The sequence below is a fragment of the Hyperolius riggenbachi genome, chromosome 8 (assembly GCF_040937935.1).
Source record: "Hyperolius riggenbachi isolate aHypRig1 chromosome 8, aHypRig1.pri, whole genome shotgun sequence".
Lineage (NCBI taxonomy): Eukaryota > Metazoa > Chordata > Amphibia > Anura > Hyperoliidae > Hyperolius > Hyperolius riggenbachi.
The window spans coordinates 49,049,201-49,075,159 of record NC_090653.1 but is presented as its reverse complement, the minus strand read 5'-3'; the positions used below and the strand labels follow the sequence as shown (position 1 = coordinate 49,075,159).

The 25,959-nt window shown below is 45.1% G+C and overlaps 1 long non-coding RNA gene across 2 annotated transcripts; it reads left to right on the top strand.

Annotated features, from left to right (window-relative positions):
• The first annotated feature begins 6,294 nt into the window (after positions 1 to 6,294).
• On the top strand, positions 6,295 to 24,693 carry LOC137528126 (uncharacterized). Of its 2 annotated transcripts, XR_011023273.1 has the most exons (4): positions 6,295 to 6,318; positions 10,285 to 10,332; positions 16,218 to 16,256; positions 23,624 to 24,693. It is a non-coding gene; the product is annotated as an uncharacterized lncRNA (long non-coding RNA). The 2 variants fall into 2 exon arrangements; XR_011023272.1 differs by lacking the exon at positions 16,218 to 16,256 and having other exon boundaries at positions 6,296 to 6,318.
• The last annotated feature ends 1,266 nt before the right edge of the window (positions 24,694 to 25,959 follow it).

Sequence of the window (25,959 nt, the reverse complement as noted above, 5' to 3'; positions counted from 1 at the left end):
CCAACACAAGAGCCTAACTAAGCTTTCCCTATGTCAGCAGCAAGGTACTCTCCCCTCTCTAATTACTGCAGCCACACAAGTGAGTGGAATGGCTGACGCTGCCTGCATTTTATAAGGGGGGGGGGGGGGGGGCTCCAGGAGGGAGTGTAGCCTGATTGGCTACCCTGTGCCTGCTGACTGTGATGTAGAAGGTCAAAGTTGATCCTAATGATGTAGTATAGGGGGTGGGTTGAACTCGCATAAAGTTCGAGTTCAATCGCAAACGTGAACCTCCGAAGTTCACGCAAATAAGTTCGCGAGCGAACCATTCGGGCCACCTCTAGTGAATCGGTGCGCGCGATCCTCTGCTATATCTGCCCCTAGCACTTCACGCCAATTGACGTGTAGTGGTCCGCTACACTCTCGCCAATCGGTGGGGAGCTGACGTTTAACGGTTAAAAAACAAAAAATAATAAAGAAAAAGAAAAAAGAACCAAACATACAGTGTAATATGATACTCTAACACTAGATTGAGCAGATCGCCCTCCAGTGAAGAGTGTCAACCATAAGAAAATGGGTTGGGAGACGCTCTGGCTCCTCCTGCAGTGTACAAAGACATGTAAAATATACTAACCAATCATACACTCACACCTTTGTGTGCGGGGAGCCAATCCAGACAGACCAGTCCACATGTTGTCGAATTTGCCAGAGGCATTTCTATGTTGATAGATAGCTTTACGGTATGGAAGCACGGCATTGACAGCCTTTATCCAGTCTGTACAGGTGGGGACCACAGCAGTTTTTGGTAAGCGGTTTACGGTCCAGGTGAAAATCTTCCACCACAAATTGTGTATGATAGTTACTCTGCAACACAGCTGAAGAAAGATTAAGTAAGCATGTCTTAGCATCACAGGTCAGCTGACAGCCCATGTGGTCATTTAAAAATGTATTAATCTGTACCCAGTAAGTATTCACACAAGGACAGGCCCATACTGTATGCATAAAAGTGTCTTTGTATTACTGATTTATCATCCCCCATTTTGCTGTACTCAAGGACCCAATTCAACATACATCAACAGCTGCTCAAGGCAGCAGACCTTAAAGGCAGGGGCGTAACAATAGGCCCTGCAAGGGATCAAGGGATCAGGGGGGCCAGAAGCAGCACGGGGCCCCTTGGGGGGAAAAGTTTCTTTTCACTGTCCTGAGAGACTGGCAATTAAGGGCACAGAGAGAAAACACTTTCTGCTCTCTGCACAATTTTTCTAATAACTGCATCTGCTCAGCCACTGATAAGGAATCATATGAAGTTTTGCAGACAAAGATTTGTTAACAGTCCCTATTCAGTGTTCAGCAGGGTCTTGAGTGCAGCGCTGCTCTACCCCAGCCTTTCTACCCCTGCCCAAGTGATCTGTACTATAGGGATGCTGGAGGAGTCTGAGCATGGAAAGAAAAAGGAAAAAGCTTTCTATTCTCTGCACAAATAGGGGCCGCATCCAACGTTTTGCATGGGGGGCCCAGGGATTTCTAGTTACGCCGATGCTTAAAGGGCAAGCACCGAAAGTCACCTGGGGCCCTGAGCAGCACGGGAATTTTTATTTCTTGAAGACAAAGTGCATCATCTTTTTGTGCTGCTGTAACTGTTCATGCACATACATTACAAAAGATAAAATTACATAAGGGCATAAAAATAACAAGTGATACATAATTTTACAGTGACTAATGTAAGGCCATGGTCAATCACAACTTGGAGAGTGCAAAAGGTTACGTGTGTCACTGGTGAACGCATGAAATCACATGTACATTAGCATGCACTGTGATTGTACTTTTGTGCATCATGTGTAAAACTCCATCCATGATGACTCACAGTAAGTGTTCATATTTGTGAGTGAATCAACTACTAACATCTAATCTTCAGCCCACAGGGATGCTGTCACCTTATGGACCAGAGCAAATGTAAGATTTCAGCACGCCTCCCATTCATTAGCTAATAACTTTATCACTTTTGAACACAGTGGAAAAGAAATGTCAGCGCATCTTAAAGGATACCAGAGCCAAACATTAAACTAAAAAACGGTAGGGGGCAGGCATGTACTAGGTGTAGTCCAGATGCCCACCACTACCTCTGTTCTCTTCCATCCCCATCCTTCATATCGTAATTACTCTGTGCAGCTGAGTCCAGGGCAGTAGTGCACAGGCGTGCATGGCCAGGAGCGCTCTGCACACGTGCACAATGTCACAATGACTTTATTCATACACTAGTGACCGTAGGCCGTTTAATAACGGGCTCGAGGTCTGTCACGGCCACCACCTGTCACCACCTGCCCGCCTGCCGTGTCCACGCACCCCCACCACACATGCGCACATGCCAGCTCGCTGTGCACACGCCCGCCCGACCCCCTGGCTGTCCTGCTCCTGTCCCAACAATGGCTGTCCCTGCAGCACATGCGCAGTAGTGCAAACGCAGGGATACACACACACGGACATGGGATGCAGAGACACAGGGGTTTTATTAGGTATGATGTGCCCCAGCTGTGAGTCTCTGTTGTCTGCATAGCGACTTGCTGTAAGTGTAGCAGCAGGTTTGTGTTCTTATGAGAGCTCTGTCACTTGTGGAAGTCATCATCTAAAGCTCTTAAAGTAAAATGTGAGAATTGTGTATATTCTTTATATCATCAGATACTTTGGGGCTGCCCTGCTGCCACTGTAGCACCCATTCTTTCCACTCTGCATGCCCTCTTTCTGCTTCAGGGACGTTTTTAGGCATAGGCATTACACGTCACTGCCTGGAGTGCTATTGGTCCTGGGGGGGACCCGCCTGAACTAAGACCCACCCCTGAACTAAGCCACACCTCCCGAATGAAGACACGCCTCCTGTGGGTGTCGGTCCCTTCTTCTGTCCCCTTGTTTCTCCTTCTGTTTCCTTGTGCCACCTTCAGTCCCCCTGTGCCACCTTTGCCCCATGTGTTTCTCTGTCCCCCTCCTTCTGTCTCCCTTTGTACCTCCTTCTGTCGCCATGTGCCACCTTCTGTCTCCTTGTGCCACCTCTGCCCCCTCTATGGCCAGAGATGGATTAAAGTGAATTGCTGCCCTAGGCAAGCAACAACTCTGGGCACACACTTGATGGCCACCTAACTTTTTTTTTGACAAGATTTGTTGGGGCTCCAACTCTCTCCTAGGCACCTGCCTAAGTTGCCTTGTGGATGATCTGGTTCTGTGTGCACCTCTCTGTATCTTCATCTGTCCCACTGTGCCTCCTTCTGTCCCCCTTTGTGCCTCCCTCTGTCCCCTTGTCCCACTATCTGTTCCTGTCCCCCTACTGCACTCCCCCAGTTCAGTCTGTAAAGGCAGAGTATAGAAGCTGTGCTCTAACCTCCTCCCTGGAGTCCAGAGTTGTTCCTGTGTGACCATCCTGTCTGTTTTCTGCTCCCTCTAATGCTGGCTCTTCTCATGTAGTGTGAGTAGTGGAGGAGATGTTGGGCACTAGAACGAGTGGTCATCAGACAGCATTGGACTCCAGTGGAAAGGTGAGAGCACAGCTTCTGCTGCTCTATACTTTTCATTTACACACTAACCTGGGGTAGCGCAGGAAAGGGGTGTGCAAATAAATGCAACAGGATCAGCCTGTCGTTTGTATCTCAGGGACTGCCTGTATTGTGCACCCACCCTATACAGCACATGGTTTATATTCACTAGTGTGTTGTGTTTTCTTTTTGGGTGGGAGCCAGGGGGGTGGCACAGGACTTCCTGGCTGCAGTGACAAAAAGGATAGAACTGCCCCTGTTCTGCATACTCTGAACCCAAATGTCTGATGATGTAAAGATAAAAACAGGAATCCAAAACTTGTTTTGTTCCCCTATGGTATATTTTAAGGCACATTTGTGGCAGTCTCGGCCCAGAATCTAGTGTAAGTACAGGTGCCCCCCTAGGTAATTTAACCATTTAATGACAAGCATACGTATTAAAACGTCATGCTTTAGCCTGTTAACGGCAACATGACGTTTTAATACGTTGTGCGTTCCCGCCGCCGCTCCCCACGGTTCCGTGCTATGTGATTGGGGAAGAGGACCCAGCGGTCCTCTACCCAATCGCAGTGCCTTGAGTGAATGGACGTGACCGCGAACAGCGGCTAGGTCTATTCACAAAAACAAGAATTGTTACAGGTTTAATAAAGTGTAAAAAAAAAGTGATCACTTCCTATAACGGAGAGTGTTCACTAGCGCCATCTTGTGGCCGAAAAGTATATTACACATACATGCACATACATAATATGAACATACACAATATTATTAAATTAGTACATTACACTTCCAACCCCCCTCCCTCCCCCCCCCCCCCCCCCCCAAAAAAAAAACACTTGTAAAAAAAAAATCAGCTTCAAATAAATAAATAAATGGTTGCCTTAGGGACTCAGCTTTTTTAAATCTATATTTTATGTGGGAAAATTAATTTTACTTTATTACATAGGGGCTTGTAATTATGGCCAGAACAAAAAAAGAAACAAAAAAAAAAAAACAGAAAAATAACACCTAATTTCAAAATAATATATTGTCGCCATACATTGTGATAGGGACATAATTTAAACGGTTTAATAATCAGGACAACTGGGCAAATAAAATGTGTTGGTTTTATCCACTGAAGAATGTTTAATATTAAAAGTATAATGGCTGAAAACTGAGAAATAATGATTTTTTTCCATTATTTTTGTATTTTTCCCATTAAAACGCATTTAGCATAAAAAAAATTCTTAGCAAAATGTACTACCCATAGAAAGCTTAATTGGTGGACGAAAAAAACCGAGGTGTAGATCATTTTTTTGTGAGAAGTTGTAATAAAGTTATTAGGGAATAAAAGGGAGGAGTACTGACAGGAGAAAATTGCTCTGCTCCGTCAGGGTAAAAACCCTTGGGGATGAACTGGTTAAAGATCCAGCACATCAAACTTTAAAAGATAGCTTACCTCACCTGCCAGAAGTCATTCCATCATGCGGCATGCAGTCCCCTATCCCTTCAGGAACCGTGTGCTTTGCTATAGTATACTAGAGTAACGCCTCTATACAGCACTCATCCCGCAGGATCAAGCTCTATCCTGACTGGAAACACCAATAGAGGAGTGATGAGCAAAATCTGCTAATTACAAATACGCAAAATGATGCATACATTTTCACAATTATGCATACACGTAATTACAAATTCGTAATTCAAATTGACTTCATATAATCATTCATAATTGCGCATGAATGTACGCGTAATTTACGTGCAATTTTGTGCTGACTTTGGTGGTAAATAGCAAAGCACGGATACTTGCTATTGCTACTAAAATTGATACATATGTTAAGGAGAATATTGGGTATAAGTTAAAAAAATAATTTTTCAAAAAGACTGTAGTTTTTGAGAAAATCTATTTTAATAATGCAAAGAAAAATGGTTTTTAAACTAGAAAAATGACAATTTAAAAAAACATCTTTTTTGTAGATTTATAATCGATTTTCTCAAAAACTACAAGGTCTTTATGAGCAAATCATTGTGTAATTTGTGTGTGTGTGTCTGTGTGTGTGTCTGTGTGTGTGGGGGGAGGGGGTGAGTGGCCCAGTTGGGCCGTCTTGTACCACCTGACTGCAGGGTGAAGGGTCAAGAAATGGCCTTTTGGGAAAGAATAGGGCAGAGGCAGTACATACTGTTCGCCGCACAGGTGAGCTGGTGAGCGGCCTATGTCTGCCATGAATAAACCCTGGAATAAATGAAAATGATTCAATCAAAAATGATAGTCAATGGTGTAGCTAAGGAGCTTTGGGCCCCAGTGCAAGTTTTACATGGGGCCCTGCAAGCATTCTATACATAAAAATGAATATGTGGCATCAAAACCTGCCAATGACAGCCACAATATTAGAGGGGCAAGTAGGGGATAGGGAACAGTTTGGTAATGATTACCACTATTCAGAGCATCTACAGAAGTGATCATTACCATGCTGTTGAGGATGGGCCCCTTAGTCGTGGTCGCAACCTCAGCATTCCCTATTGCTACGCCACTGATGATAACTTTGGAAAATGCTATTAAATTCCATTGTGTTTCTGGTAAATTGGATGAGGAAGTCACCGCCTCAGAATTCAGATGTTGAGGAGATAAGCACAAATTCTGTGATAAGAAAAGGCTAAAAATGAAAACACCTCATGATTGGACGTTGGAGTCATCAGCTTCCACTTCTGATGCACCGGTGATTTCCTCATCCGCATTTACCCGGAATACAAGACAATACATTTCACAATGCTATCAAGCCCTATATAAGGAGGAAACAAGAGAGCATAAGACAGTCCATGAAGGCCGAGTGTCTCTACATCACAGGTAAGAGGACTGGATGGAAGATGATTGTAGACACAGACAGACACATATTGATATGACATGATTCATGTCAGTGTTTTTCAACATTAATATAGCATCATGTACAGAGGCGTATGTACTGGGGTGCAGGTATGGCATGTGCCAATGGGCGCCACTCTATTGCATTCGTGTTGTTCTCCATACAAATACTAGTTTTTATCTGGGGACATTCTGCTGCCTGATTACATCTTTTAGGTGAACAAGCCGCCTAACTGTTATTTGGGGGATATGTATAGGCTGACCTATCACATTCCATTCTTATAGGCCAAGCTTCACTTGAAACCTGCACACAACCAGTTAAACCAAGACCACAGTGTTTGCCATGGCACAGTGTATGCCATGGGTGTGGTGTTTGCCATGACACAGTGTTTGCCATGGGTGCAGTGTTTGCCATGAGTCAGTGTTTGCCATGGGTGCAGTGTTTGCCATGGGTGCAGTGTATGCCATGGGCACAGTGTTTGCCATGGGCGCAGTGTTTGCCATGAGTCAGTGTATGCCATGGGCGCAGTGTTTGCCATGGGTGCAGTGTTTGCCATGAGTCAGTGTTTACAATGAGCCAGTGTTTGCCATGAGTCAGTGTTTGCCATGAGCCAGTGTTTGCCATGGGCGCAGTTTTCCCTAGATACACCTCTGAACAATGTACCCTTTTATTTATGGCAATTGGCAAATTATCTCTTACTATATGTGTAATACCATGTCAAGCACCCCTTGATGCAAATATATTTGTTAGGAGTACTCAGTGGTGTAACTAAGGAGCTTGAGGCCTCAGTGTGAGTTTTACATGGGGCCCCAAGAACTCTATTGATACGGAGCCTCAAAACTTACCAGGGACAGCTGCGGCCTCAGAGAGGTGCAATAAGATTAAGAAAACAGTTTGTTAAGGATAACCACTATGCACGCACATATAGAGGTGTTCATTACCAGCATAGCACATATGCAGAGCCAATCTGGGGGATGAAGGAGAGCCCCTAGTGGGTCCCTCTTGAACCGGGGCTCTGGTGTGGTCACAATCTCTGCATCCCATATTGCTACACCACTGGGAGTACGCCATAGTTGTGAATTATTATTATTTAGTGCCACCATCTACCACTGCGATTTACAGATGCTTTCTATATACAGCTCTGCTTTCAAGCGCTAACCTCCAGTTTCGTGAGCATTTAGTTTGAGCCAGTTATTATTCATTCACTCCTGAAGCTCAGTTAAGCACACGTTTATTTGTGGAGTAGTAACTATGATGCCAGGGTTGAATGATAAATATAGCTGGGTGTCATCAGCATAGCGATGATATGTCAGGCCATGTTTTTGTATGTTTTTTCCAAGTGGCAGCATGTATATGATGAACAGCAAAGAGGATAATATCACGCCCTGGGGTACACCATATTTTAGTGGTACAGGGATGGAGAGGAAGGGCCCCAAGGCTACATTTTGTGTTCTTCCAGCAAGAAAAGATGTAAACCACTGGGGAACTAAGCCATCTATGCTACTGTATTGTAGCTTGTTGAGTAAGATTTCATGACCAATTGTGTCAAAAGCTGTTAAGAGGTCAAGCAACATCAGGATGGAACATTGGCCTCTGTCTCTTTCCATGAGCAGATCATTGCCAATTAGGGTGAGGGCTGTTTCCCTGCAGTGAGGTTTTCTGAAGCTAGATTGAAGAAGGTCAAGGATTCTGTTTGTTGGGAGCCTGGCTGCAAGCTGGTGGTAGACAGCCTTTTCAATAACTATCCTCAGAAAGGGGAGGTTGGAGACTGGTCTGTGACTGTTTAGAGCATATGGGTCTAAGGATGGTTTCTTGAGTAGTGGCCTGATAATTGCTTCTTTCAGACAGGTGAGAAACCTCCTGTCTTGTAAGGAACAGTTGACTAATTTGTGGAGTGCTAGTCTAGACAGCTCAGGGCATTTAAACATGAACTTAGGCCAGGATCCAGATCGCAGGTAGTCTGGCGAAGGTTTAAAGAGAATCTGAAGCGAGAATAAATCTCGCTGATTCTCTTATATATAGCAGGGGCATGTTTGCCCCTGCTTAAACGCCGCTATACCGCAGCTAAACGGGGGTCCCTTACCCTCCAAATCCCCCCCTGCAAAATCCACGACCAACTTGGTCGTGGATTTTGCTGCTGCTGGAGGCAGGGCTAATGGCCGCAGCCCTGCCTCTCAGTGCGTCTATCAGCGGCGGATCTCCGCCTCTCCCCGCCTCTCTCAGTGAAGGCAGACTGAGAGGGGCGGGGAGAGGCGGCGATTAGCGCTGACAGACGTGCTGCGAGGCAGGGCTATAGCCGTTAGCCCTGCCTCACCAGGAAGTGATCCCCGCGCTGCACGGAGGGAATTTGGGGGGTAAGGGACCCCCGTTCAGCGGCGGTATAGCAGCGTTTTAGCAGGGGCATGCCCCTGCTATATATAAGAGAATCAGCGAGATTTATTCTCGCTTCAGATTCTCTTTAAGAGGATATCCAATATAGCTTCTACAGTAATTACCTAGAAATCAGACCACGGTGGTAGGTTATTTTTGCATCCATTATATGGCTCTCCTTAAAGGAGCCATCAGGGAAATTGGCTAAAATGAGGTTTACTTACCTGGGGCTTTCTCCAGCCCCTTGCAGCCGACTGTTCCACGCTGACCGCTCCGCTTCCCACCGCTGTCCTGGTCTCCATGCTCAGTATTCAGGCCGACCGCGGGGTCAGCCTTACTGTAGCTGTGCGAAGCGCCGCTGTCAATAATGGCCACGTGGGCCGCGGCGAACTGTGCAGGCGCAGAACTACTGTGCCTGCGCAGTTCACCATGGCCCACGTGGCTATGATGTGTTGTGGTGGATGGGGGCACAGACACTGCACAGCCAGCTGACAAGTGCAAGGAATACCCAGCAGCGTGTCATCTCATGCGGAGAGAGGGGCCTGATGCAGGGGATGCACTGATTGCAGTGCCAGGAGTGGTAACAAGTTTCTTTCAGCTGTTGCTGTAATCGGTAGTAGTGCAGCAGTTCAGGGCTTGTAGGCAGTTGAACGCTGTTCCACCTTTGCAGACTTTGCAGGTATTGTGTTGTGAGGAGGCTGTGATGACGCTGTCACCATACATTGTGATAGGGACAAAATTTAAATGTGTAATAACCGGGACAAATGGGCAAATACAATACGTGGGTTTTAATTATGAAGGCATGTATTATTTTAAAACTATAATGTCCGAAAACCGATTTTTTTTCCGTTTTTTTTTCTTATTCTTCCTGTTAAAATGCATTTACAGTAAAGTGGCTCAAATGTACCCCCCAAAGAAAGCCTAATTGGTGGTGGAAAAAACAAGATATAGATCAGTTCATTGTGAGAAGTAGTGATAAAGTTATAGGCTAATGAATGGGAGGTGAACATTGCTCGGATGCATAAAGTGAAAACGACTGAAGGCTGAAGTGGTTAAAGAGAAGTTGAAAATGATCTCCTAGGACTTGAGAAAACTTAGGAGAAAAGTGAATTGCATATGGGCCACTGTATCAAATCAGGTGCATACAAGAATGATTATTCTTTTATATAGTGATGCATCATGGCCAATCTGGCTTACATATTTGTAGAATAACTGCAAATCCTGTATGCTGTGTTTCAAAAAGTCAAAATGATATTTAATTTATATTTAGCATCACACCTCATACAGTCCTAATAATCCATGCCTTGCACTGATGGGGACCAGAATGTCCAAATCATCGGTCTGCAAATGTCATTGGTAGGCGGTCTGCAAATAGTCCACAGGCAGTCTTGTGCTCCAGGATGTATCTCCTGCTTTTAGGGATATAAAGGAGTACATTGCATACTCAGCAGTGATGCATCATGGGAGATCTTTCCTGCTCGCATAAAGAGGAATAATTGTAAATACCTTCTGTTTTAAGAAATCAGTTTTATAGTTATACTTCTGTTTTGTGACAGTCATACAAATGTGCTTCTTCTCAGTTGTAGATCTTAACGGTGACGGAATACAAGATATCTCCAGTATCAGAGGTAAGCAAATCCAGGTATCTTCAGCTTTACCTTACCTTGTTATCACACATGCTCAAGATGATGGAATGTTAGATTCTCTTAAAGGAGTTATCAGGGGAAATCAATAAAATAAGTGCTACTTACCGGGGGCTTCCTCGACACTCGACTCGGCTGTCATAGGCTTCAGCCAATGAGATCTGATTGCTCTTGTGCGTCTCGTGCTCTTGTGTGTGACACGGCTGTCTCCTAGCAATGATCGCCGCTGGGAGGCTGATGACAGAGCAGAGCATCAGCGCGCGCGATCTCCTGCAAAACACGCCCACAGGACCTTACGCCGATAGCTGTTAGGCCGTTCTGGGGCTGCTGCTGTCCGTGCGGAAGATTTTTCTCGATCGCCGGCGGGTCGGGAGTGCGTCGATAGCGGCGTTCAAATGCCCGACGACCGACGCAATACAGCGGGTATACATTACCTGTTCCGCCGGCACGACTCCCCTGGTCCCCGCTGTCTTCTTTCCGCCCTGGGTTCCGGACCGGCTGCAGCTACACAGAACTTCCTGTCCCGGCAGGAAGTTTAAACAGTAGAGCACCCTCTACTGTTTAAACTTCCCCTGGACAGGAAGTTCAGTAGCTGCAGGAACGATCCGGAGCCCGGAGCGGAGAAGAAGACAGCGGGGACCAGGGGAGGGGACACGCGCCGGCCGGAACAGGTAATGTATGCGGGGGGCTGAGGGCGGCGGCAGCGGCAGCTCCACAGATTGTGATCGGTTTCAGGCTAAAATCGATTCACAATCTGTTTGCAGTAAAGGTGGCCATACGATCCCTCTCTGATCAGATTCGATCAGAGAGGGATCTATCTGTTGGTCGAATCTGATGGCAAATCGACCAGTGTATGGCCACCTTAAGACAGTCAGGCAGAGCCAGATTAAGACCACACAGGGCCCCAAGCAGAGCAACAAATTTAGGGCCTCCCTCAGTCACCCTGTTGAAAGGATGTTCCCCCAATATAGGTGGCCGGATGTCCCCCTACTATATACAGTGGAGGAAATAATTATTTGACCCCTCACTGATTTTGTAAGTTTGTCCAATGACAAAGAAATGAAAAGTCTCAGAACAGTATCATTTCAATGGTAGGTTTATTTTAACAGTGGCAGATAGCACATCAAAAGGAAAATCGAAAAAATAACCTTAAATAAAAGATAGCAACTGATTTGCATTTCATTGAGTGAAATAAGTTTTTGAACCCCTACCAACCATTAAGAGTTCTGGCTCCCACAGAGTGGTTAGACACTTCTACTCAATTAGTCACCCTCATTAAGGACACCTGTCTTAACTAGTCACCTGTATAAAAGACACCTGTCCACAGAATCAATCAATCAAGCAGACTCCAAACTCTCCAACATGGGAAAGACCAAAGAGCTGTCCAAGGATGTCAGAGACAAAATTGTAGACCTGCACAAGGCTGGAATGGGCTACAAAACCATTAGCAAGAAGCTGGGAGAGAAGGTGACAACTGTTGGTGCGATTGTTCGAAAATGGAAGGAGCACAAAATGACCATCAATCGACCTCGCTCTGGGGCAAGATCTCACCTCGTGGAGTGTCAATGGTTCTGAGAAAGGTGAAAAAGCATCCTAGAACTACACGGGAGGAGTTAGTGAATGACCTCAAATTAGCAGGGACCACAGTCACCAAGAAAACCATTGGAAACACATTACACCGCAATGGATTAAAATCCTGCAGGGCTCGCAAGGTCCCCCTGCTCAAGAAGGCACATGTGCAGGCCCGTCTGAAGTTTGCCAATGAACACCTGAATGATTCTGTGAGTGACTGGGATAAGGTGCTGTGGTCTGATGAGACCAAAATAGAGCTCTTTGGCATTAACTCAACTCGCTGTGTTTGGAGGAAGAAAAATGCTGCCTATGACCCCCAAAACACCGTCCCCACAGTCAAGCATGGGGGTGGAAACATTTTGCTTTGGGGATGTTTTTCTGCTAAGGGCACAGGACAACTTAATCGCATTAACGGGAAAATGGACGGAGCCATGTATCGTGAAATCCTGAACGACAACCTCCTTCCCTCTGCCAGGAAACTGAAAATGGGTCGTGGATGGGTGTTCCAGCACGACAATGACCCAAAACATACAGCAAAGGCAACAAAGGAGTGGTTCAAGAAGAAGCACATTAAGGTCATGGAGTGGCCTAGTCAGTCTCCGGACCTTAATCCAACAGAAAACCTATGGAGGGAGCTCAAGCTCAGAGTTGCAAAGAGACCTTAGGGATTTAGAGATGATCTGCAAAGAGGAGTGGACCAACATTCCTCCTAAAATGTGTGCAAACTTGGTCATCAATTACAAGAAACGTTTGACCTCTGTGCTTGCAAACAAGGGTTTTTCCACTAAGTATTAAGTCTTTTATTGTTAGAGGGTTCAAAAACTTATTTCACTCAATGAAATGCAAATCAGTTGCTATCTTTTATTTAAGGTTATTTTTTCGATTTTCCTTTTGATGTGCTATCTGCCACTGTTAAAATAAACCTACCATTGAAATTATACTGTTCTGAGACTTTTCATTTCTTTGTCATTGGACAAACTTACAAAATCAGTGAGGGGTCAAATAATTATTTCCTCCACTGTAGCTAGTAGCCGCCAGATGTCCCCCCAGAATAGACAGCAAGACAACCCTCCAGTGAAGGTAGCCAGATGTTCCCCCAGTATAGGTAGCCATGTGACACCCCCCACTATAGGTAGCCAGATGACCCCCCACCAGGCAGCCCACTATTTCCACAGTATAGGTAGCCAGTTGACCCCCCAATATATATAGCCAGCTGTCACCCCCCCCCCCCCTGTAGGTAGCCAGATGACCACCCACCCAGGCAGCCGGCTATTTCCACAGTATAAGTAGCCAGGTACCCCTTCAGTATGGATAGCCAGACGACCCCCCCATGGCAACGTTCAGGCGTTCAGGTATAACTCAGGTGATAAAACTAATGCCTAGTACACACCATACAATTTTCTGTAAGATTTTCTGTTAGATTTACCTGCCTGATAGATAATTTCCAACATGCAGGGCCGGCGCTACCATAGAGGCAAAGGATGCAGTTGCCCCAGGGCCCCAGAGCCTGTAGGGGCCCCCAGTGGCTACAAGAGGAAAAACATTTTTTTCAAAAAGACCTTATAGTTTTTGATAAAATCGATTTTAAAGTTTCAAAGGAAAATAGTATACTTTTAAATGCGGTAAATGTCACTTTTAGTAGCAAACCTAACGGTAGTGTAATTTTACATATATCAAAAGAGAGCAATAAATTTCCTAACGGGGTTTCCAGGGGGTCCATACGCAGCCACAGCGCTTTGGCCAGGGATCGCTATACAGCCGCAATATGGCTGTATGAAGATCCCTGGCATTTTTTCCTATTTCCCCCCCAAAAAATTGTATGTTTAGGGTGTGGGAATTTTTTTTTTTTTTAATTATGTGGGGTCCCCTCTCCTGAAACTTTTTAACCCCTTGTCCCCCATGCAGGCTGGGATAGCCAGAATGTAGAGCTCCGGCTGATTGGGGCTTCACACCCTGACTATACCAGCTGCAAAAAAGGTCCCTAAATGCCGATTTTTGTTCCGGGGTATCTGTTGGGGGGCCCCCCAGGTTTATTCTGCCCTGGGGCCCCATTGTTGCTCAAACCGGCCCTGCCAACATGTTGGAAATTATCTATCTAACCATCTATTATCTATCTAACCTAGCAATTAATAGTGTCCATACACGATGCAATAAAAATTTTCTATTTCCCTGTTTATTTGATCTAAATGATCGAATCGAATGAAAGTTGAAAATATTTTTTTTTCGATAAAGAAATTCAAACAATTATCCCGTTTTTTCAAGAAAAATCTGATCAGACATGCTGGAAAAATCTTTATATTCGATCTAACAGAATAATCGAACTAAATTATCTAATCGAAAAAAATGAAAAATTGTACCATGTATGGGCACCTTAAGCATTGTTCTACTCAGCAGGAGATAACCAGAAGACAATGCACCACAGATACTGACCGGTCTCTACCAGTACTTTATAGAAAATAATCTAATTACAGAAAATCTTACAGAAAAATCCAACAGAAAATTGTATGGTGTGTACTAGGCATAAGGCAAATTAGCTCAGCAATGACAGGAACCAATTGTAAACATCAGAAACAAAATTCTAGACTGGGAACACACTTGTCTGTTTTCTGCCCTGGAAAACTGAGAACCATGTAATTCAATGGAGGGCTAGTGCACACTGTTAAGGGGCCCATACACCTAACGATTTTACCGCCGATATACAGCAGATTTGATCACTGTGATCGAATCTGCTGTGAAATCATCACGTAAACGCTGACAGAACGATCGATCTCCATCCAAAATGGAATGATCACCCCTGGGAGGCTGATGACGGAGCAGAGCATCAGCGCGCGCGATCTCCTGCAAAACACGCCCACAGGACCTTACCCCCACCGCAGTTAGGCCGTCCTGGGGCTGCTGCTGTCCGTGCGGAAGATTTTTCTCGATCGCTGGCGAGTCGGGAGTGCGTCGATAGCGGCGTTCGAATGCCAGACGACCGACACAATACAGCGGCAATACATTACCTGTTCCGGCCCGCACAACTCCTCCGGTCTCCGCTGTCTTCTTCTCCGCTCTGGGCTCCAGGGCTGCAGCTTCACTGAACTTCCGGTCCCGGCAGGAAGTTTAAACAGTAGAGCGCCCTCTACTGTTTAAACTTCCCCTAGACAGAAAGTTCAGCGAAGTCAGCCGGTCCATAACCCAGCGGAGAAGAAGACAGCGGTGACAGCGGGGACTCGCGCCGGCCAGATGAGGTAAAGTATAGCTGGCGGGCAGGGGGCGGCAGCGGCAACTCTACAGATTGTGATTGGTTTCATGTAGAAATCGATTCACAATCTGTTTGCAGTAAAGGCAGCCATACGATCCCTCTCTGATCAGATTCAATCGGAGAGGGATCTATCTGTTGGTCGATCTGATGACAAATCGACCAGTGTATGGCCACCTTTAGGTGCTTTTTCTATCCAGAAAAAAAAAACCTGACAGCAGTGAAGCAAAGATTTGTGTATGTGAAAAAAATGCCTGTGTTTTCCCACATACAGATACTCATGGTAAAAAACGCATGCAAAAAAGCGCGCACAGAAAACTGACAGACAAGTGTGCTACCAGCCAAAGGCTTTTTAGCAGAGCAGTTTGTAAATGATGATGCTATTATGGAAGAAAAGTTAATTGCAGATGTACCTGCTTCTGTTTCTGCTGTTTGGTTTGAACTGGACAGAGATCACACAGATAACATTAGTCTTTCCAGCCCCCAGCCTGTGTCTGACAGCTTTACAAGTAGAGGGGGGAGGATGCAAGAGTGAGAGAAAAACTTTAGTGTCTTGTCTGTTGCAGAGAGCATTCATACAGACTTTGTTTATAACGGACCATAAAGAGTTACATGAACAGGGGCAATAAATCTATACTGGGGCTGCCGGGGCCCCTGACCTTTCACTAGATCAAAGCAACTGCCTGTGTTGCCTGGTGGATAATCCAGGAAGTTCAGCATAATGCTGGGAATACACCATGAGATATTTTGGCAGATAGGTGGTTCAATAGATAATTTCTGACAGGTCTGATCTTATCTTTGATCATTTTTCTCATCAATATCTCATAGAAGTGAATAGAAATTGATAAGAAAGATTGGAAAATCAATCGGACAGTAAATCTTTGAAAAATCTCATTGTGTATTCCCAGCATAAGAGTCTCGCTACTTCAACACAGGTAAGAGGACTGGAGGGAAGCAGATAACTGACGGACACGCACTGCTGGGACATGTTTCACATTATTATACTTCCTGTTGCTGTACATCACACTGATACAGTATGCTTTGTGTTCTATTACAGGTCATCGTACTAATCACAGCCTGGTACAAGGTCTCAGAGGTAAGCGGACATATAGGTTTTCTGCTTTCCTTTATATGTTATTCAGTTTTCCAAATATTTCACTTTGCATACAAAGTTTCACTTTCTTACAAATTTATTAAAAAAAGCACCTGATTAAAAGTAGTGGCAGGTGTCCCCAGTGTAAATGGGTCCCCGAGTTTAGGTAGTAACAGGTTCCCCCATTGTATGTACCCCCCCCCCCCCTCCCGTTTAGGTGGTGACCTAGTGTAAGTAGCCAGTGGCATAGCAATAGGGGGTGCAGAGGTAGCGACCGCATCGGGTCCCTTAAGCTAGAGGGGCCAAACCTCAACCACAGTATTAGCTGTTTATTGGTACTGTGCTGATAATAATCACTTCTATAGATGCTTTGAACAGTAGTGATTATTAACATGTTGTTTCCCATCCCCTTCTTGCACCTCTGACACTGTGGCTGTCCTTGGCAGGTTTTGGTGTGCCACATCAGTTGTTATGTATAGAGTGCTTGGGGGACCCCAATGCAAAACTTGCACTGGGGCCCACAGCTTCTTAGCTATGCCTCTGTAAGTAGCACCCCCAGTTTAGGTGGTGACAAGTGCCCCCAGTGTAATAAACTCCTCCCTTAGTTTAGGTAGTGACAGCTGCCCCCACTGTAAATAGCGTGGGAGTGAGCAATTGCTTCTTTTGTGTTTGGCATGTCACAGTATCACTCAGACCTCAGATCAGCAGCAACCGAAGGGAAGGGAGAGTGCATGGTACCCATGCGGCTGGACCTTACATGCCTGAAGTAACTAATGACATCACTGTCATTCAATCATGTGCAGGGCTTCCTGTCAACGGGTACCATGGGGTCTCTTCTCACTTTGGTCCCATTGATCTGAGGTCTGAGTGACGCTGTGACATAGAGGCAGCAGGGACGGGAGACAGCAGTGGTGGGCAGCATACAGTAAGGCAGTGGTGGTGGCACAGGACAGGTGCAGGCATGACGCTTATGGTGCTGTGGTGGCCAAGGCACAAGCCATGTTTGCACCCCTCAAGATACGCCACTGATAAGAGGTGGACCACTAGACCACCAGAGAAAACTAAAAGTGGGAGGGGGAACTACTAGGCCACCAGGGATAAGTATAACAAAAATATAAACACTCTCCTGTGTGCTCCTGTATTTTTCCCTCCCCTTTTTCTTTGTCTCATCAAATAATTTTAAATGAATGCCCTGTATTAGGGCCCTCATCCACTGCAAGCAGGATTGCAATCCCCCGGGGATGCTTTTTCCATCACCCGCAATTGCTGTGTATAGCTGTCAGGAAGAGAGCACGATCGCAAAATCGCAGAAGCAACTGATTGTGTTCATAGGGTTTGTCCTATTATATTATTAGTATTACTAGATGTTAGGCCCGTTAAAATAACGGACGATAGGCCTCGCCCGCTACACACCTTGCTTGCTTTCTATGGTGACCCCTGTTGTCATGGTGACGTACCGCAGTTAGGCGGCTGTGGACAGCCTGTTTTGGGTCTTTGGTGTGTCAGCCCTTGTGGGTCCACGTCTCCGGTGGGAGATGAATCGGAGAACGTAGCAGCTGCTATGAAGACCAAGGTGAGAGGACCTCTCCTGTTTTGGGTGTAATTCCCACCGCCATGGCTGAGCCTGCATGGTCTGCGCTCAAGCTTGCGCAGGGCCACAACGCACCTGCATGACGTGTGCACACACGCCCACACACCACCACATGCGCACACAATAGCATGCACGCCCCACGCCTGGTTAGGGTTAGGCACCACCATGGGAGGGCTGTGCGAGAGTAGGGTTGGATTAAAGGGACTCCGAGCAGTGCAGAAACTATGGAAAGATGCATATCATTTTAAAGCTCTCTTTCTCCTCTTTCCAATGATATATAAACCACCGCCCTATGCCTTTTAGTTTTCGCTATTTTCGCGATTGAAATTGCCGCGGCCGCGATTTCAATTGCGAAAATAAAGAAAGCTAAAAGGCGTAGAGCGACGATTTAGGTGTCGCCAGAAAGAGGAGAAAGAGAGCTTTAAAATGATATCTATCTTTCCATAGTTACTTGTATTACACAGGACGACACTTTCCCCAGTGTCAGCAGCTCCATTTAGAAAAAGTCGTGTAATACAATGTAACTATGGAAAGATGGATATCATTTTAAAGCGCTCTTTCTCCTCTTTCTGGCGACACCTAAATCGTTGCCCTACGCCTTTTAGTTTTCTTTATTTTCGCAATTAAAATCACGGCCGCGGCAATTTCAATCGCGAAAATAGCGAAAACTAAAAGGAGTAGGGCAGCGGTTTATATATTATTGGAAAGAGGAGAAAGAGAGCTTTAAAATGATGTGCATCTTTCCGTAGTTTCTGCACTGCTCGGAGTCCCTTTAAGCTGTATTGTTGAATTACGTAATGATTTTTAACGTTAATATATTTTCATTATCTCCCGTATGTTTTTAAAACTGTATTTATTGTTAACCAAGTTTGACAACGATAATTATCGTTATTAAGATTTCATTATCCACTGGCGCCGTTTCATTATCCAGCCGGGCCCTTTTTTCATGCACACAAATAGGGGCGCAAGGAAAAATGGGTGTATAGTAAAGACCCTTTTCAACTGGGTGCGGGGTTAAGCCGAAAACATGTAAACGATAAGTACTGATCGTAATAATACTTCCAAATGAAAATTGTTAATAATGATAATAAAACAGTACAAAATCTTTCCTATATTTTACTACAGCTTAACCTAACCCTACTCTGGAACAGAACCCTCCAATGCCTAACCCTAACCCCCCTGGTGGTGAATAACCCTAAGACCCTTATGACCTCTCAGTGATGCCTAACCCTAAGACCCCCTCTGGCGGTGCCTAACCCTAAGACCCACCCCCCAGTGGTGCCTAACCCTAAGCCCCCCTCCTACCTCCGGTGGAGCCAAAAGCTAAGACCCCCCCCCCTCCCCAGAGGTGCCTAACTCTAATACGCCCCTTCCCCATCACACACACCCTTCCTGATGCCTAACCCTAATTGTTCACCCCTGCACAAACACTGTTACAAACATAAAATTAATATGTGCAAACTAAATATTATTACAAAAACTATAACGTTGCAAGTTCTCAAATGGTAACATATTTTTAAAAACGTTAATGTTCTAATGTTTAAAATAATATTTATCAGCCGCTCAAATTTCTGCTTTGGGCATTGTACTGAAGGGAACCTAAACTGAGAGGGATATGGATGTTTCCTTTTAACCACTTGAGGACCATGGTCTTAAACCCCCCCTAGTGACCAGGCTTTTTTTTTTACAATTAAGTCCACTGCAGCTTTAAGGGCTTGCTACAGGGGATCAGCTAAAAATAGCGCTAATAGATTTGGGCGCGCCTATATTTCTAATGTTAATTATCGTTTTTGTAAATTTACACTCAATTTTGCATATGTTTGGGCGCAAGTGCCTAAAATCGATATTTTACGTAAATCGATAAAGTAAACTCGGTAATATTCCTAATTTTGTTGTGGAATCGGTAATATCGGTAATTTAAAGTTTATGATAATATATCAGAACTAATATAATAACGCTAAATAAAGACAAACGATGTCAGTCATAACGATAACTTAAAAAGTCTTTTGGTGTAATAACGGTAAATTAACATGTTTAATGATGGAATGTAAGCAAATTCTGTCCAAATACATATAATTTTGTAATTACAAAAATATAACATTCACTGTACAGATGTAATAACGATATTTGACATTTCTATTTACGATAATATATGAAGTATTTACGATCATCTAGGATTAGACACCACCAGGGGGTGGTTAGGGTTAGGCACCACCAGGGGAGTTTTAGGGTTAGGCACCACCAGGGGGTGGTTAGGGTTAGGCACCACCAGGGGAGTTTTAGGGTTAGGCACCACCAGGGGGGGTGGTTACGGTTAGGCACCACCAGGGGGGGTGGTTAGGGTTAGGCACCACCAGGGGGGTGGTTAGGGTTAGGCACCACCAGGGGGTGGTTAGGGTTAGGCACCACCAGGGGGGTGGTTAGGGTTAGGCAACACCAGGGAAGTTTTAAGGTTAGGCACCACCAAGGGGGTGGTTAGGGTTAGGCACCACTAGGGGGGTCTAGGGGTTAGGGATAGGTACAGGGAGGGTTCTGTGTCAGAGTAGGGTTAGTTACATTAAGGCTGCTTACACACCAAGACGTTACAGGCGCACGTTAGTGCGCCTGTAACGCTCCCCCAACGCACAGCAATGTAACACAAGTGGGCTGTTCACACAGCCCACGTTGCGTTACATGTAACGCTGCACGTTCTGCGCAAAGTGCAGCATGCTACGGCGTTGGAGCGGCTATAGCCGCGTTAGACTGTTTGCACATGCGCAGTGGGGGGCGGAGAGGAGGCGGGGAGAGCCAGCTACAGTAGCCGCGCACATGGCTACTTAATATTCACTGCACTGGCGGGCGCTGATTGGCCGGCGGGACCACGTGATGCGGAGTGTCTCGCTCTGCATCACGTGGTCCCGCTGGCCAATCAGCGCCACTCTGGGAGACATTATAGGACTCGAGCCGCCTAACGCGGCTCACTCTACCGTCGGCTCTTGCAGCACCATACGTTGTGTTAGGTGCACGTTATGCGACCTTAACGTGGCACCTAATACAACGTCTTGGTGTGCAAGAAGCCTTAGGGTTAGCCACCACCATGGGGGGTTAGGGTTAGGCACCACCAGGGGGGTAGTTAGGGTGAGGCACCACCAAAGGAAGGGTTCTGTGTGAGAGTAGGGTTGGGTTAAGCTGTGTTGTTGAATTACATTACGATATTTAACGTTATTATATTTTCGTTTTCATCTCACATCTATTTTATACCTGTAATAATAATAATCAGAATTATCGATTTTACATTACAAATACCGTTGAATTATCGATATTTCTAAAGTACAATATTTTTCTTTTCCCGATAAATCGCGCCTAAATTTAACCGCGACTTTTTTAAATGTACGCTGCTACAGGGCCGCACAACTCAGCACAGAAGTGATTCCTCCCTCCCCCCCCCCCCTACCTTTTCTGCTCATCAGAAGAGCTCTCTGTGGGTGGGCTATGATCACTCCCAGGATATTTATTTTATTTTTTATTTTTTTTATAAATATTTATGTATTTCTTTTTTTAAATAAAATAACGGTACTTATCCGTTAGCCGGGCGCATCCGGCAGGTGGCGCTAATTACTATTCCCCCTCCAGGCCGACATGGATAGTAGGGAAAGATGTAACTCTGGTGGAGTTTTGTCGCCACCTAGAGGATGCGCCCGGCTAACGGATAAGTACCAAAATAACATATATATATATATTTTTTATTTTGTATCCCTCCCTCACCATGCCAGCCAATCACCGAGATTAGCTGTTACCAGGCAGCAGCAAGCAGTTACCAGGCAGCAGCGAGCAGTTACCAGGCAGCAGCGAGCAGTTACCAGGCAGCAACAAGCAGTTACCAGGCAGCAGTGTGTAGATACCAGGCAGCAGTGTGTAGATACCAGGCAGCAGTGAGCAGTTGTGAGAGTTTGAGAGGCATTTCACTGCCTATCAACAGTCCATGGAAAGGAGGCCTTATTCTTTTAAGTTAGTCAATAAATGGTATCATCCTGATTCCCAACTTGCCTTTACTGACAGCTAACACGGTACAATACCGTACTGATATTGTGGTAAAACCCCTCCCACAGTGTGATGTCAGCACCTAGGTAGGTACTGACATCACACTGTGAGAGCCTTGTTGCATTGTGGGAAATAACAGCTGTTTCTAAGGGCTCTTTTCCACTAGAGCGATTGTGATTGCTGAATCGCAAAATCGCAAATCGCTAGTGATTTTTAAATCGCTAGGGTTGTTACTTTATCATAGAAAGCATGAGAAGTATTTTCCACTACAGTGATTCGATTTGGAAATCGCTAATCGCAAATCGCAATCGCTTGTTGGAGCGATTTTTATAATGATAATACAATGCAAATGAAAATCGCAAATCGCAATCGCATAACAGAATTAATGAAAAATCGCAATCGCAATCACTGGCGTTTGTGATTTGTGATTGCGATTGCTAGTGGAAAAGGGCCCAAACTGCCGAAAAAGCAAGCATCTCCTTCCACAGACATCACCTGCCAGCAATAAAAATGTCACCATGTGATAAATGTCAGAATGTAAATCAGGGAGAGGAAAGCTTTTACAATGGGCAAACACTGACTAAATCATTTATACATAATTATTGTAAAAACTAAGCACTTGTTTTAAGTACATTATTTTCACTGCAGTTCCACTTGAAGGCCTCTTTTCCACAGACTGTTTCTAGGCAGTAAAATGCCTCTCAAACCCCCACAACTGTTCACTGCTGCCTGTTAACTGCTCACTGCTGCCTGGTAATTGCTCACTGCTGCCTGGTAACTGATTGCTGAGCACACAGCTCAACAGTTCATGGAAAAGTTGCCTAAGGGCCCGTTTCCACTATTGCGAATCTGCATGCGTTTCCTGCATGCAGATTCGCACAGCCAATACAAGTGGATGAGCCTGTTTCCACTTGTCAGTTTTCCTGAGCGTTTTCTGTGCAGGATTTTTCTGCAGAGCCCTCAGAATTCGGCTGCGTGTGGAATGCATGCGAATCGCAGCTAATGTATTTAATAGGGAAATCACCTGCGGCTTTGGTAAGCGAATTTTCATGCGAAGCAAATTCGCATGGAAATCAATGCAAGAGCACACCGGCACTGCCATGGTTAAATTCGCATACAGCGTCATCCATGCGAATTCGCATGACAATTCGCATACACCCGCATGCGAAATTCGCATCCGCATGCGAATTTTTACCGCGGCGATTCGCATCGCACAAGTGGAAACGGGCCCTAAGGCTTTGTTTTCGTGTGAACCCTTCATATGGAGTGTGGAGATTCAGGGCTGTGGAGTCGGAGTCGAGGAGTCGGAGCAATTATGGGTACCTGGAGTCGAGTCGGTGGTTTCATAAACTGAGGAGTCGGAGTAGGATGATTTTTGTTCTGCCTCCACAGCCCTGTGGGGATTAGGGATAATCAATGATATCCAAATGCTTCCGAATGTAAGCAAATTGTTATGCAAATATATGCAGTTTGAAAATAGACCAATTTAAACCCAGGTTTAGGGTGATTGGTCAATTTTCAAGCTGCATATACTGTATTTGCATAAACATTTACATAAATTTGCATCAACGTGGAAAAAATTGCGTATCATTGGTCATCACGAGTTGGGATGTGGTTTTCCAATAAGCTGCACTTGCCAGTCTGGCTGCCACCTAAATGGCATTTGCCATCTTCTGGGGTGTTTGATATTTTACATATAACAATGATGCAGAAAAGTATTAAGTAAGGATTTTTTTCTTTGTTGTTTGTCTCTTTTTAGGATAAAACAGAGCAATGAACCCCAAATTCTCCACCCTCCTGATATTCAGCATTGCCCTGAGCTTCCCTCATCTCTCATCATGTCAGGACTGGGGATTGTTTCAGCAGATGCACATTAGAGCTCCCTCGGCCTACCCCATCAACTGTAACGCTGAGCTGAATAACAGCTTGTATTATGAAGGAAGGCTCTGCAGGTTGACGAACACCTTCATCAGATTGCAAGCCACAACTGTGCGTCAAGCCTGTGTTGCTACTGTCGGGAGAGTGGATGTGACAAGCCCAGTGTACCCGCTTGAGGACTGCAACCTTGTGAGCGGACTACCTGGATCTTGTGTTTATTCAAAGCAGAATATAAATCATGTAATATGCATAAAATGTGAAAACGGATATCCTGTAGATTTTAACAGACTTGGCCCATGCTAACGTTTGTTTTGTTACTTTATAATGCAGCCAAGTACATAATATGCCTCTTTATTAAAGTCCTGCATTAAAAAAAAATGGTACTTATCCGTTAGCCGGGCGCATCCTCTAGGTGGCGACAAAACTCCACCAGAGTTACATCTTTCCCTACTATCCATGTCGGCCTGGAGGGGGAATAGTAATTAGCGCCACCTGCCGGATGCGCCAGGCTAACGGATAAGTACCAAAAAAATTTCTGCTATGCATTAGATCTGCTAAAATGTCTCCATAGCACAGCTGCATTATAACTTGCACAGAGGCTTCAGCCGACAAATCACTGCACAGTTTAAAGCAAAAGTAATGGCCTGAGATTAAAGGTATTTTGATTTTTTTGGTAAAGAGGAACTGTGATCTAGAAGAACACCCACCGCTGCAGTTTCCTGGACATGAGACCTACGCCCAGCACTAAAATCTGCTGCCGCCAAAATCATGCGCACCAATGCAGCCAATAGTAGAACATTGATAAAAACACATTACCAAATCTCTGGTTATAGTTTGATGATTCTCACGTGGATTGTAACGTGTGACACAAGTTAACGTACTAAAGGGATTGGCTGTACCTGAAATCTGTTCTGCTTTATGCTCTGCAATAAACTTTCTGTTTTCTGCAAACTGTCCCTGGATCTCATTTCACCACTGAACACTCTTATTGTGTAAATATCTAAACATACACAGGGGTTCTCGTTTTACTTGGGTTTCATTTACATAAACATTAAATGACACCATATGACAGAGCCAGGCAAGAGTATTGAGGACTATGGATGGCATACAGTACATCAAATAAGGGGGCCTAGAAAAAAAGGTGCGGGGTATAATCAAAATGTTATAATATTGTTTATAACAATGAAAATGAAAATATATGTACAATTGTAATAACTATAGTAAAACCTTGGTAAATATAACCGATATGTTACTATTATTATTATTATTTATTGTATTTATAAAGCGCCAACATATTACGCAGCGCTGCACAATAGATAAATGGGTTAACATACAGGTAGAACATACGGAAACTCACAACAAAACAAGATCATGCAAATGATTTAATAACAATACAGTGTCATAGGTCAAGATAGAGACTGTTCGAGTCAACCAGAAGGGTGGTTGTGAGTAAGATTGCATAATCAAGCTGGATACATTAGGGAGGAGGGCCCTGCCAGAGGCTTACAATCTAAAGGGTGGGGTGGAGACAATAGGTGCGTCTTTTGAGAGGGGGTCTAACAGAACATATTATGATGCTGGTGTAGGGGGGTATGCGAGCAGGGGCGTAGCAATAGGGGGTGCAGCGGTAGCGACCGCATCGGGACCCTTGGGCCAGAGGGGCCCCGAATGGCCCTCCCTCAACTACAGTATTAGCTCTATATTGGTCCTGTGCTCATAATAATCATTTATATATATACTTTGAATAGTGGTAATCATTAACAAACTATTCCCCATCCCCTTCTTGCACCTCTGACATTGTAGTTGCCATTGGCAGCTTTTAGTGCGCTGTTTCAATTGCTATGTATAGAGTGCATGGGGGGCCCCATTGTAAAACTTGCATCGGGGCCCACAGCTCCTTAGCTACGCCACTGTATGCGAGCGTGAAGAGGTGAGTCTTGAGAGCTTGTGTGAAGGTATTAAAGGTGGGGACGAGTCTTACGGCTGGTGGGAGAGAGTTCCAGAGAGTAGGGGCAGTACTACAATTAAACCCAACCCTACTATCACACAAAACCCTCCCTCTACCTATCCCTAACCCCTAGACCCACTTGGTGGTGCCTAACCCTAAGACCCCCCCCCCCCCTTGGTGGTGCCAACAGCTCACATGTGCAGCACCTATAATAAGCTATCTGCACACTAAGCTATCTGTAATTTGTTCTCTGGTTGGACTAGATGGAC